Raw genomic sequence first — 11,853 nt, 5'->3', positions numbered from 1 at the left:
CAGGGGACCTTGGGGTGCTGAGATCTATCCATCCCAGGTTGGCTACGTGTAAAGCAAACACCCTCCCTATTGTACTAATATGGCAAGCACTTTAACCCCATTCTATCTCTCTCACCGCACCTTTTTTTTTTTCCTTTCCTCTTTCCTTTTTTCTATTTATTTATTTGGTATCTGGGCCACAATTTGAAGGTGCTCAGGGATTAATCCTCTCCTGGCTCTGTGTCAAGAATCACTCCTGTCGGGCTTGGGGTGTGGGGGAGGACCCTGTTAGATATTGGGGATCCAGCCCAGATCTGCCATGTGCAAGGCAAGCTCCCTCCCCACTGTCCTATCGCTTTAGCCTCTCCTTTTTCCTTCTCTCCTTTTTTCTTTCTCCCTGTCCCTTTGGTTCTGCCCATCTGTTTGGGGAGGGGGGTAGGCCCAGTAGTGCTTAGGTGCTTCTCCCAGCTCTGTGCTCAGAGCCCCTATGTTGCTAAGGGGACTATGCAACCAAGCCTGAACTTCCTGCCTGTCAAGCCTGAGCCAGTTGTATTCAGTGCTCACAACAGGGCTCACAACACTGAGTATGAGTATCAGAGATGGGGAGGAACCAGGGGTCTAGACATGGAGTCACTCCCACTTGGAAAGGGGGTGTTTGAAACCCCAGCATCAGCCCCTTAACTTTTTTTAATTTTCAGTTTTGGGGACCATACCTGGCAATGCTCAGAGCTGACTTCTCCTGGCTCTGCACTCTAGGGTCACTCCTGGCAGGGCCCAGGGAACCCTATGGAGCGCCAGAGATCAAACTCGGGCCAGTTCTTCAATATTTGTTTGTTTGTTTGTTTGGTTTTTGGGCCACACCTGGCGTTGCTCAGGGGTTACTCCTGGCTGTCTGCTCAGAAATAGCTCCTGGCAGGCACGGGGGACCATATGGGACACCGGGATTCAAACCAACCACCTTTGGTCCTGGATAGGCTGCTTGCAAGGCAAACGCCGCTGTGCTATCTCTCCGGGCCCCCAGTTCTTCAATATTTGAAGAAGACTGGAAAGATAGTAAAGCAGGGAGGGCAGTTGACTTGCACGAGGCCAACCTAGATTCGATCCCTGGTACCTCATAAGGTTCCCAAGTCCCACCAGGAGTGGTCCCTAATCAGAGTCAAGGTGTAGGTGCATATCCCAAAATAAGAACACAAAAACACTTTGGGGGCAGGAGAGATAGCATGAAGGTAAGGCGTTTCCCTTTCATATAAAATGTCGGTGGTTCAAATCCCGGCATCCTTTATGGTCCCCTGAGCCTGCCAGGAGCGATTTCTGAGCGTAGAGCCAGGAGTAACCCCTGAGCGCTGCCGGGTGTGACCCAAAAACAAACAAAAAAGAAAAAAAGAAAGCACTTTGAAGAAAAGAGGACAAAGGCCAGAGCGATAGCGCAGTGGGGAGGGCACATGCCTTGCATGCAGCCAACTAGGGTTTGATCCCAGCATCCCAGAATCCCCTGAGCCCACCAGGAGTGATTCCTGAGTGCAGAGCCAGGAGTAACCCCTGAGCACCGCCAGGTGTGGCTCAAAAAAAAAAAAAAAAAAGGACAGTTTTCTACTAAGAGCTGATCATTGAGCGAAGGCCTGGAGAGGGGTGGTTAGGGTAGGCTCACCCCATCTTTAGTGGGGCTGTGCCTCCTCCACTTGCTTGGAATCTCAGGTGCTATCTCCACTGCATTTCTTGTGTGTGGAACCTCCAGGAGCCTGGGAGAAACTGCAGTAGCCCGCCCCACCCCCCAAAGAGGATGGGAGGGGGCTCATGCCAGACCCCAGATGCGCTGACAGCCGGGTCTGACCCTCCCACAGAGCCCAGCTGCCTGCCTCTTGGTCGTGGTCCAGATGCACTGTGGTTGCCAGGCAACGGGGAGGCGGGAGCAACGGAGTTTCCCATGATGCCTTGTGAACCGCTGGCCTGGTTTTCAGGGGGTTGGGTTTATGGATGGCCCTGGGGGACAGGGCTTGCTGTGTTCCCCCTGCTGCTGAGCCCATGACCTGGGCACGGGAGGCAGGTTTGCAGGAGAGCACTGAGGATCAGGTACCAGAATGCACAGAACCCAGGTCATAAACGGATTCAGGCTACCAGCGCTGCTTATGACCTTGTGATTTTTCTTTATCTTTCTGATGGCAGGGTTAGGGGGGCTTCTGGAGTGGGAGGTTCCCCCATGGCCTCTGATCCCCTTGATGCTGGGAAGGCCTGAAGCAGACAGGATCATGAGTAGTCTTGTCTAGCCAGCGCTGATCATGGAGTGTTACTCCTGAATCCACGCTTGGGGATCACTTTTAGGGGGACTCAGGGTGCCGCGGATCAAACCCAGGTCAGTTACGAGTAAGGCAAGCAGCTTCCCTGCTGTACTATTGCTTTTCTTACCCACGTGGATCCTTGATTTATTTTCATTTATTTTTTTATGTTTTTTTATTTATTTTTTTTTTTGGTTTTTCGGGTCACACCCGTTTGATGCTCAGGGGTTATTCCTGGCTACGCGCTCAGAAATTGCCCCTGGCTTGGGGGGACCATATGGGACGCCGGAGGATTAAACCGTGGTCCTTTCCTTGGCTAGTGCTTGCAAGGCAGACACCTTACCTCTAGCGCCACCTCACCGACCCCTATTTATTATTTTTATTTTCATTTATTTTTATTTATTTTTCTAACATTTAATTCTAATCTTTTTTTTTTTTTTTTTTAGTTTTTGGGCCACACCCAGCGGTGCTCAGGGGTTCCTCCTGGCTGTCTGCTCAGAAATAGCTCCTGGCAGGCACGGGGGACCATATGGGACACCGGGATTCGAACCAACCACCTTTGGTCCTGGATCGGCTGCTTGCAAGGCAAACGCCGCTGTGCTATCTCTCCGGGCCCTAATTCTAATCTTTAATTCTTGTGAGTTTCATCTTTAAAAAAATTTTTTTTCTGGGGCCAGAGCAGTGGCGCAGCAGTAGGGCATTTGCCTTGCACGTGTTGACCTAGGACGCAGTTTGATCTCCTGATGTCCCATAGCCAGGAGTAACCCCCGAGCATCACTGGGTGTGGCCCAAAAAACTAAACAAAAAAAAGCTTCTTTTTCTTTTTTACTCTTGAGTCACACTTGGGGTGGTCAAGGGTTACTCCTGGCTCTAGCAGGCTTGGGAGACCATAGAGGATTCCAGGGATTGAACCTGGGTTGGCTGCGTGCTTTGGCCCCTAAAAATTTAATTTTAAATTAGAGACCAGAAGAGCCGGAGTGATAGCACAGCAGTAGGGCATTTGCCTTGCACTCAGCTGACCCACGATGGACTGGGGTTCGATCCCCAGCATCCCATATGGTCCCCAGAGCCTGCCAGGAGCAATTTCTGAGATCAGAGCCAGCGTTGCCACCAGGTGTGGCCAAAATAAATAAAATAAAATAAAACCGGGGCCAGAGAGATAACACAGTGGTAGGGCTTTTGCCTTGTATGCAGCCGACCCAGGACGAACCTGAGTTTAATTCCTGGCATCCCATATTGTCCCCCAAGTCTGCCAGTAGCAATTTCTGAGCACAAAGTCAGGAGTAACCCAAGCACTTCTGGGTATGGCCCAAAAACCAATAAAATAAAATAGAGACCAGAGCTATATCACACTGGGTAGGGCATTTGCCTTATATACAGCCAACCCAGCTTCATCCCCAGCATTCCACAGAGTCCCTGAGCACTGCGAGGAGTGATCCCTGAGTGTCTCCAAATGTGGTTCAAAACCCAAATTAATTAAGTATTTTTGATGGGGCCGGAGAGATAGCAGGGAGGTAAAGTGTTTGCCTTGCATGCAGAAGGACCGTGGTTCGAATCCCGGCATCCATATGGTCCCCCGAGCCTGCCAGGAGCGATTTCTGAGCGTAGAGCCAGGAGTAACCCCTGAGCACTGCCGGGTGTGACCCAAAAACAAAAAAAAAAAAAAAAAGTATTTTTGATAAAAAAATAATTTAAGCACAATGGTTACAAACATGTTCGTAATTGGGTTTCAGCCATAAAATGCACACCCCTGGGCCCGGAGAGATAGCACAGCAGCATTTGCCTTGCAAGCAGCCGATCCAGGACCAAAGGTGGTTGGTTCGAATCCGGTGTCCCATATGGTCCCCCGTGCCTGCCAGGAGCTATTTCTGAGCAGACAGCCAGGAGTAACCCCTGAGCACCGCCAGGTGTGGCCCAAAAACAAAAACAAAAAAAATGCACACCCCCTTCACCAGTGCAACTTTCTCACCACCAGTGTTCATCCACTTCCATCCTCCCCTGTCCCCTGCCTGTCTTCAGACAGGCATTGTATTTCTCTATTATTGTCATGGTAGGTAATTAATTTTATTTTGTTTGGGGGGGGCCACACCCGGTGACACTGAGGGGTTACTCCTGGCTATGCGCTCAGAAATCACTCCTGGCTTGGGGGACCATATGGGACGCTGGAGGAGGGGATCGAACCGAGGTCAGTCCTAGGCTAGCACCTGCAAGGCAGAGAGACACCTTCCCGCTCTGCGCCACCTCTCCGGCCCCGGTAGGTAATTAATTTTTCACTAATAAAAATTTTTATTGAATTACCTTGAGATAGTTAGAAAGTTGCTTCTGATTGAGTTACGGTCTCTCTCTCTCCTCCACTCCCTTCCTACCCCCCCCCCCTCTCTCTCCAGACCTTTGCTGAGTTTCTTCTCCAGTGAAGTGTCGGTTTCTGACCTTTGTTCTCTGGGCTTGCAATCAGCTGATAACTCCAGGCTGGTGCCCTGAGGCACTCACCTTTCTCTGCACAAGGGCCTGGAGAAGGAGGGGGCATGAAGCACCAGCAGTGCCCATCTGAGCAGCTTGGAGGGTTTAGGGACACCTGGAGTTAGGGAGTTGCCAGGGTGGGGCAGAGTCGGCTTCTGGGCACACCTGTTTTGGAACTGGTATGTGGAGGGCAGAGAGGAGGCAGTGGAAAGTTAGACTTTGGCAAAGTATCTGGGCAAAGAGCAAATAGGGGGGACATGACAGCACCCTGACTGCTACTGACGGGCTGAACGCGGTGGCAGGAACCATTGAAGCGGCCACTTCCTTTGTCAAGAAAAAGGGAAACATTCGAGTTCTCCCCTGTAAGGAGAAAAAAAAAAAAAGGGAAACAGGTGGATGGTTTCTCCAATGTGAGTCTTCTGAAGAAGGGGAGAGATGGAAGGATGAAGGAGGAAGAGAAAGAGAAGGAACGGAGAGGAGAGAGAGAACAGAGAAGAGAGAGGGAGAGGAGAGTGACAGACAGACAGACAGACAGACAGACAGACAGACAGACAGACAGACAGACAGGATAGGTGATAGGTCCCAGTTTGATCGCCGCGTGTAGTTTCCTCGATCACCGCCAGGGGGCAGTCAGGAATAAGCCCTGCTGAGATCCGGAGGCTGAAGACACTGCAGTGAGGAAGACGCTTGCCTTGCATGATGTAGCCCTGGGTTCGAACCCCCAACACCCCACAGGGGACCATGTGGTTGTGGGAATCAAACCAGAGTCAGGTGCTGGAGCGGTGGTGCAAGCGGTATGGCATTTGCCTTGCACGCGCTAACCCAGGACAGACTGGTTCGATCCTTCAGCATCCCATATGGTCCTCCAAGCCAGGAGCCATTTCTGAGGGCATAGCCAGGAGTAAACCCTGAGCATCACTGGGTGTGGCCCAAAAACCAAAAAAATAAACAACAACAACAACAAAAATAAAGCACTTGAGTCAGCTGTGTCCAAGGCAAAGCGTTGGAACTCAGTACAACCTCCAGGCAGGATTTTTTTTTGTTTATTTTTGATCCATATCAAAAGAGGTGCTAGGGATCACTCCTGGCTTTGGGGACCCTTATGGGATGCTGGGGATCGAACCCAGTTTGGCTGCATGCAAGGCCAGCACCCTCCCTGCTGTGCTATTACTCCAGCCCCCAGTTTTGTTTTTAAATATACCTCATGTTCAAATCAGTTTTATGTACGTCATTTATTTTATTGTTTAGCATTTTATTTTTGTAGAGTTTTCATCCATCTCTACCATTCTAAAGCTTTTTTTTTTTTTTTTTGAGTCAAACCTGGCGTCCTCAGGATTACTCCTGGCTCTGTGCTCAGAAATCACTTCTGGCAGGCTCGGGGGATACCAGGAACTAAACCTGGGTCGAGTCTGTGCTAGGCAAACACCCTCCCAGCTGTGCTATTGTTCTGGCCCCAAAGCATTTTTATTGGATTGGGGGGGGGGTCTTTATCCAGGGTTCTGGGGTTCACTTGTGGTGCTATGGTGAGGGATCATCCCTGGTAGGGCTCTAGGATCCTATTGGATGCCAGTAATTAAACCCAAGTTGGCTGCTTGCAAGGCTCACACCTTCCTGGCTGTACTATCTCTGGCCCTCAAACCATTTGTTTTGTTCTTGAGTCACACCTAGCAAGCACTGCTAAGGGGTTACTTCTGTCTCTTCATTCACGACTCACTCCTAGCTGGTTGGAGGGACCATATGGAAAGTCAGAGATGGAACCTGGGTCAGCTGCTTGCAAGGCAATAGCCCTACCAGCTGTACGATTTATTGTTCCAGCCTTCTAACCATTTTTTTTCTTTTCATTTTGGGGACACACCCAATAGTACTTAGGGTTTACTCCTGGATCTGCACTTAGGGTAACTGCTAGTGGATTCAGGGAACCTAATGGGATGTTGGGAATCGAACCTGAGTCTGCAGTGTGCAAGGCAAGCACTCTCCCAACTATCCTATCTCTCTCGTCCCCTCAAACCACTTTTTTTGATTGGGGGGCCACACTTAGCGGCACTTAGGGTTTACTCCTGGCTCTGTGCTGAGAAATTATTGTTGGCAGGCTCAGGAGACCCTATCTATGGGATACCAGGAACTGAACCCAGGTGGGCCACATGCAAGGCAAAGGCCCTCCCCACTGTGCTATTACTCCAGCTCCCTCAAACCAATTTTTTTTTTTTTTTTTGGTTTTTGGGTCACTCCTGGCAGTGCTCAGGGGTTACTCCTGGTTCTATGCTCAGAAATCGCTCCTGGGGGCCCGGAGAGATAGCACAGTGGCGTTTGCCTTGCAAGCAGCCGATCCAGGACCAAAGATGGTTGGTTCGAATCCCGGTGTCCCATATGGTCCCCCGTGCCTGCCAGGAGCTATTTCTTTTTTTTTGTTTTGTTTTTTGTTTTTTGTTTTTTGGGCCACACCCTGTGACGCTCAGGGGTTACTCCTGGCTATGCGCTCAGAAGTTGCTCCTGGCTTCTTGGGGGACCATATGGGACGCCGGGGGATCGAACCGCGGTCCGTCCTAGGCTAGCGCAGGCAAGGCAGGCACCTTACCTCCAGCGCCACCGCCCGGCCCCATCCAGGAGCTATTTCTGAGCAGACAGCCAGGAGGAACCCCTGAGCACCGCCGGGTGTGGCCCCCCCCCCCCCAAAAAAAAAGAAGAAATCGCTCCTGGCAAGCTCAGGGGACCATATGGGATGCCAGGATTTGAACCACCAAGCTTCTGCATGAAAGGCAAATGCCTTACCTCCATGCTATCTCTCCGGGCCCCCCTCAAACCATCTGCCTGACTGAGGAGCTTATTGAGGGGGTTCTTCATGGGGGGTCATGCATCAGACTAAGGTGGCCACACAAACTGGCTGCTGGGTCACTGGACAGGGCTCATGGTGCTGGGTATCACATGGGAAATGCCTCCAGGGCCATAACTCGCACTCTTGGTGATGCTGGGGCTTGAATTGTCAACTAGCAACTTTGCAGGGCAAAAGCTTAAAGCTACGGGACACTTTCTCCTAACTGACCTTCCTCCTATGAGTTGGGGTCTGACTCCAAGCAGTTCTAACCTAAGAAGAAATAAATAAACTTGGGCTGCAGCGAGAGCACAGCAGGAAGGGCATTTGCTTTGCATGTGGCCAACCTGGTATCCTACAGGGTCTCCTGAGCTGGCCAGGAGTCATTTTTCAGTGCACAGAACCAGGAGTAACCTCTGAGAGCTGCTAGGTGTACCCCCACCCCACCCCTCAAAAAAAAGAAGAAAAAGAAAAAATAGACTTGCCCTGAAAAAGGTTTCAGCAAAGCTTTCTGGTTTCCTAGGCAATAGCTGGAGTCCAGAAGATCTGGATGTAGGTTCAATGGCCAGAGCAGATTTCTGTGGGCTTGCTGGGGCCTGTCCACCTCCTCTCATCCTAGAGTTTTCACTCTGTGCAGCTGATCGGTTCCACTCACATTTTTTTTTTTTTTTGTTCTTCGGGGTAAAACATAAGAACAAAAAACAAGGGGAAAAAAAGAAGGCCAGAGTAATATAGCACATCAGGAAGGAAGTATGCATGTTGGTGGGCTGGGTTGGGAGACTCCATAGGGTCCCCCAAGCACTGCCAGGAGTGTTCCCTGAGCAGAGAGCTTGGAGGAGGTCCTGAGCAGTGCCAGATGTGGCCCAAAATCAAACAAGCAAACAAACAAACAAAAAATAGCACGAAAGTAGGGTGTTTGCCTTGCATGCTGAAGGACGGTGGTTCAAATCCCGGCATCCCATATGGTTCCCCAAGCCTGCTAGGAGTGATTTTTGAACATAGAGACAGGAGTAACCCCTGAGCGCTGCTGTGTGTGATCCAAAAACAAACACACAAAAAATCTGGGGCAGAGTGATAGTACGTGGATAGGGTGTTTCCCATGCACAGTCTGCCTGGGTTCTATCCCCAGCAATTGTATGGTTCCCAGAGCCCTGCTAGGAATGATCCCTGAGTACAGAATCAGGATCCAAGAGCACTGCAAGATGTGGCCCCAAAATCTTTAAAAGAGTACAAAAATTGGGCCCGGAGAGATAGCACAGCGGCATTTGCCTTGCAAGCAGCCGATCCAGGACCAAAGGTGGTTGGTTCGAATCCCGGTGTCCCATATGGTCCCCCGCGTCTGCCAGGAGCTATTTCTGAGCAGACAGCCAGGAGTAACCCCTGAGCATCGCCGGGTGTGACCCAAAAACAAAAACAAAACAAAACAAAAAAAAAAGAGTACAAAAATTGAGGTGGGTCACACTAGCTATGTGGTGCTTGGGGGCCCTATGTGGTGCCGGTTTGGACCTAAGGGTCAGTTGTGTGCAAGGTCAGTACCCCCCCATTGGGCTGCTGCTCTGGCCTAAAAGACAAAAAAGACAAATTCTTTTTTTTTTTTTTTTTTTTGGTTTTTGGGTCACACCCGGCAGCGCTCAGGGGTTACTTCTGGCTCTATGCTCAGAAATCGCTCCTGGCAGGCTCAGAGAACCATATGGGGTGCTGAGATTCACACCACCAACCTTCTGCATGCAAGGCACAAGCCTTACCTCCATGCTATCTCTCTGGCCCTGACAAATTCTTTTCTTTTCTTTTCTTTTTTTTTTTGGTTTTTGGGTCACACCCGGCGATGCTCAGGGGTTACTCCTGGCTGTCTGCTCAGAAATAGCTCCTGGCAGGCACAGGGGACCATATGGGACACTGGGATTCGAACCAACCACCTTTGGTGACAAATTCTTTTCAATTCTCCTCATCTACTGCATGTTGGTGATTTCCCTGTAGCTGTGGAAAGAAATAACTAGCAATGTGGTAGCTTAGGACCAAACACACTTATTGCCTGATAGTGCACAGGTCACAAATTGCAGTTTCCAAAGACAAGCCAATTCTGTGTCAGACAATCAAGGAGGCCTTCCTGCAGGAGATGCTGAGAGAATCTACTGTGTTTCGTTTGTTTAATTTTGGTTTGGGGGCCACATCTGGTGATGCTCAAGGGTCACTACTGGCAGTATTTGGGAGTACATATGGAATTCTGGGGATCAAAACTGGGTTAGCCATGTTGGAGGGAAGCGCCTTACTCTTAGGACTACAGATCCACCCACTTCTGTGCCTGTTCTAGAGGAGACCTGACATCTTTTGATGCCAACACACCATGGCCCCTTCCTCCATCATCAAAGCTGGCCCTTACCTTTGACTTTCCCAAAACCAGCCTGTCTACCTCCAATCAAACCCTCAACCACGGCACAGGATAATCCAGGATAATCCCCCACTGCCAGATCCCTAACTTTATATCTTTTCTTTCTTTTGTATTATTGGGCCACTCCCTGCAGTGCTCAAGGCTAACTCCTGGCTCTAAATTCAGAGAGTGATAGGGCAGCCTAGGGCGGTTACCCTTGCATGAGACTGACCAGGATGGACTTCTGTTAGATTCCCCAGCATCCCATATGGTCCACCAAGTCAGGAGTGATTTCTGAGCACATAGCCAGGAGTAACCCCTGAGCATCACTGGGTGTGGTCCAAAAACCAAAAAATAAAAAGTAAAATAAAATAACCTCAGGGATCATGCTGAGGGTCCTGGGGGAGGACCATGCAGTGTGCTAGGGATCAAAACTGGGTTGGCCTCTTGCACGGCAAGGGTCTTCCCCATGATCCTAAAGCTCAGGCCCCATCATGAAAAGAATTCTGTTGGAAGGAAGAAAAAAAACAAAAAGCAGTGAGTTTAAACAAAGAAAATCTCAAGAACTAACAAATTTGGTTAACATTGTATCCATTATTAGTTCCTTTCGGATAACAAATGTATCTTCCAAAAAAAAAAAAAAAAACCCAAAAATAAAACAAATGTATCTTCCAACTGAAGGCCAGAACTAACAAGGGAAGTGGAGAGGGGATGAAGGGCAAACACATTATTTCAACCTCAATTTTCAAGGCAACATTTTTACTTCTTTGGGGGCATTCCCAGCCATATTCAGGGGTAACTCCTGGGTCTGCGCTCAGGAATTACACCTGGCAGTCCTGGGGGGATGGTATGGGATCAAAAGCTGGTTGGCTGTGTTTAAGGCAAATGCCCTCCCTGCTGTGCTATCCCTTGGGCCCTGCTGATGGTTTTTTGTTGTTGTTGGGTTTGTTTTTTTTTTTTTTTGGGGGGGTCACACCTTGAGGTGCTCAGGGGTTACTCCTGGTTTTGTGTTCAGAAATTACTCCTGGCAGTGATGGGGTTGGGGGGGGGGACTATATGGGATGCCCAGAATAGAACCCAGGTCCATTCTGAGTTGGCATGTGCAAGGTAAACACCCTACTGCTGTGTTATCACTCCAGTCCTGCTGGGATCTATTTTATTTAGCCAGGTCAGCTTCATGTATGCCCTGGCAGAATATGGGGCACCAAAAAGCCAAAGCCAACCAGAGCCAATTAAAAGGTAAGTGTGTCAGGGCCTTGCAGAAGGGTGACGGGATTCGATCCCCAGTATACTGTATGGTCCCCCAAGCCTGCCAGGAGTGATTTCTGAGCACAGAGCCAGGAGTAACCCCTGAGCACCAGTGGCTGAGGCCAGAAAACAAACAATAAAAGGGATCTGAGTGGTGTGCATTTAACCCCAGTCCAAGTCAAGGGGTGTTCCAAGAACTTGCCACTGGTGGTAGAACCAGGCTAGCCACAGGACTATGGGTGATGAAACTGAAGTAATGGGAAATTCCTTACCATATTTTTCCAGTTCTTCTGGAGTCAAGAGCCCAAAGTTACCTGGAGTGTGTGTTCATCTATTTCTTAATTAAATTTTGGGTTCGGGGCCACACCCAGTACTGCTCAGGGGTTACTCCTGGCTCTATGGTCAGGAATCACTCCTGCAGGCTTGAGGACTGTTTGGGATGCCGGGAATGAACCAGGGTTAGCTGCAGACTGCATGCAAGGTGAACACCCTCCCCCTGTACTATCATTCTAGTAAAAAAAAAAAAAAAATCAAAAAGTAAAAAAAATTTTATGGGGCCGGAGCAGTGATGCAAGTGGTAGCCTTGTCAGCGCTAGCCTAGGACAGACCTCGGTTTGATCCCCCAGCGTCCCATATAGTCCTCCAGGCCAGGAGGGATTTCTGAGCGCATAGCCAGGAGTAACCTCTGAGCATCACCAGATGTGGCTCAAAAAAAA

Source organism: Suncus etruscus, chromosome 15 (genome assembly GCF_024139225.1).
Source record: "Suncus etruscus isolate mSunEtr1 chromosome 15, mSunEtr1.pri.cur, whole genome shotgun sequence".
In the NCBI taxonomy this organism is placed as follows: domain Eukaryota; kingdom Metazoa; phylum Chordata; class Mammalia; order Eulipotyphla; family Soricidae; genus Suncus; species Suncus etruscus.
The sequence above is the reverse complement of the archived record's forward strand: the minus strand, read 5'-3'. Positions refer to the sequence as shown.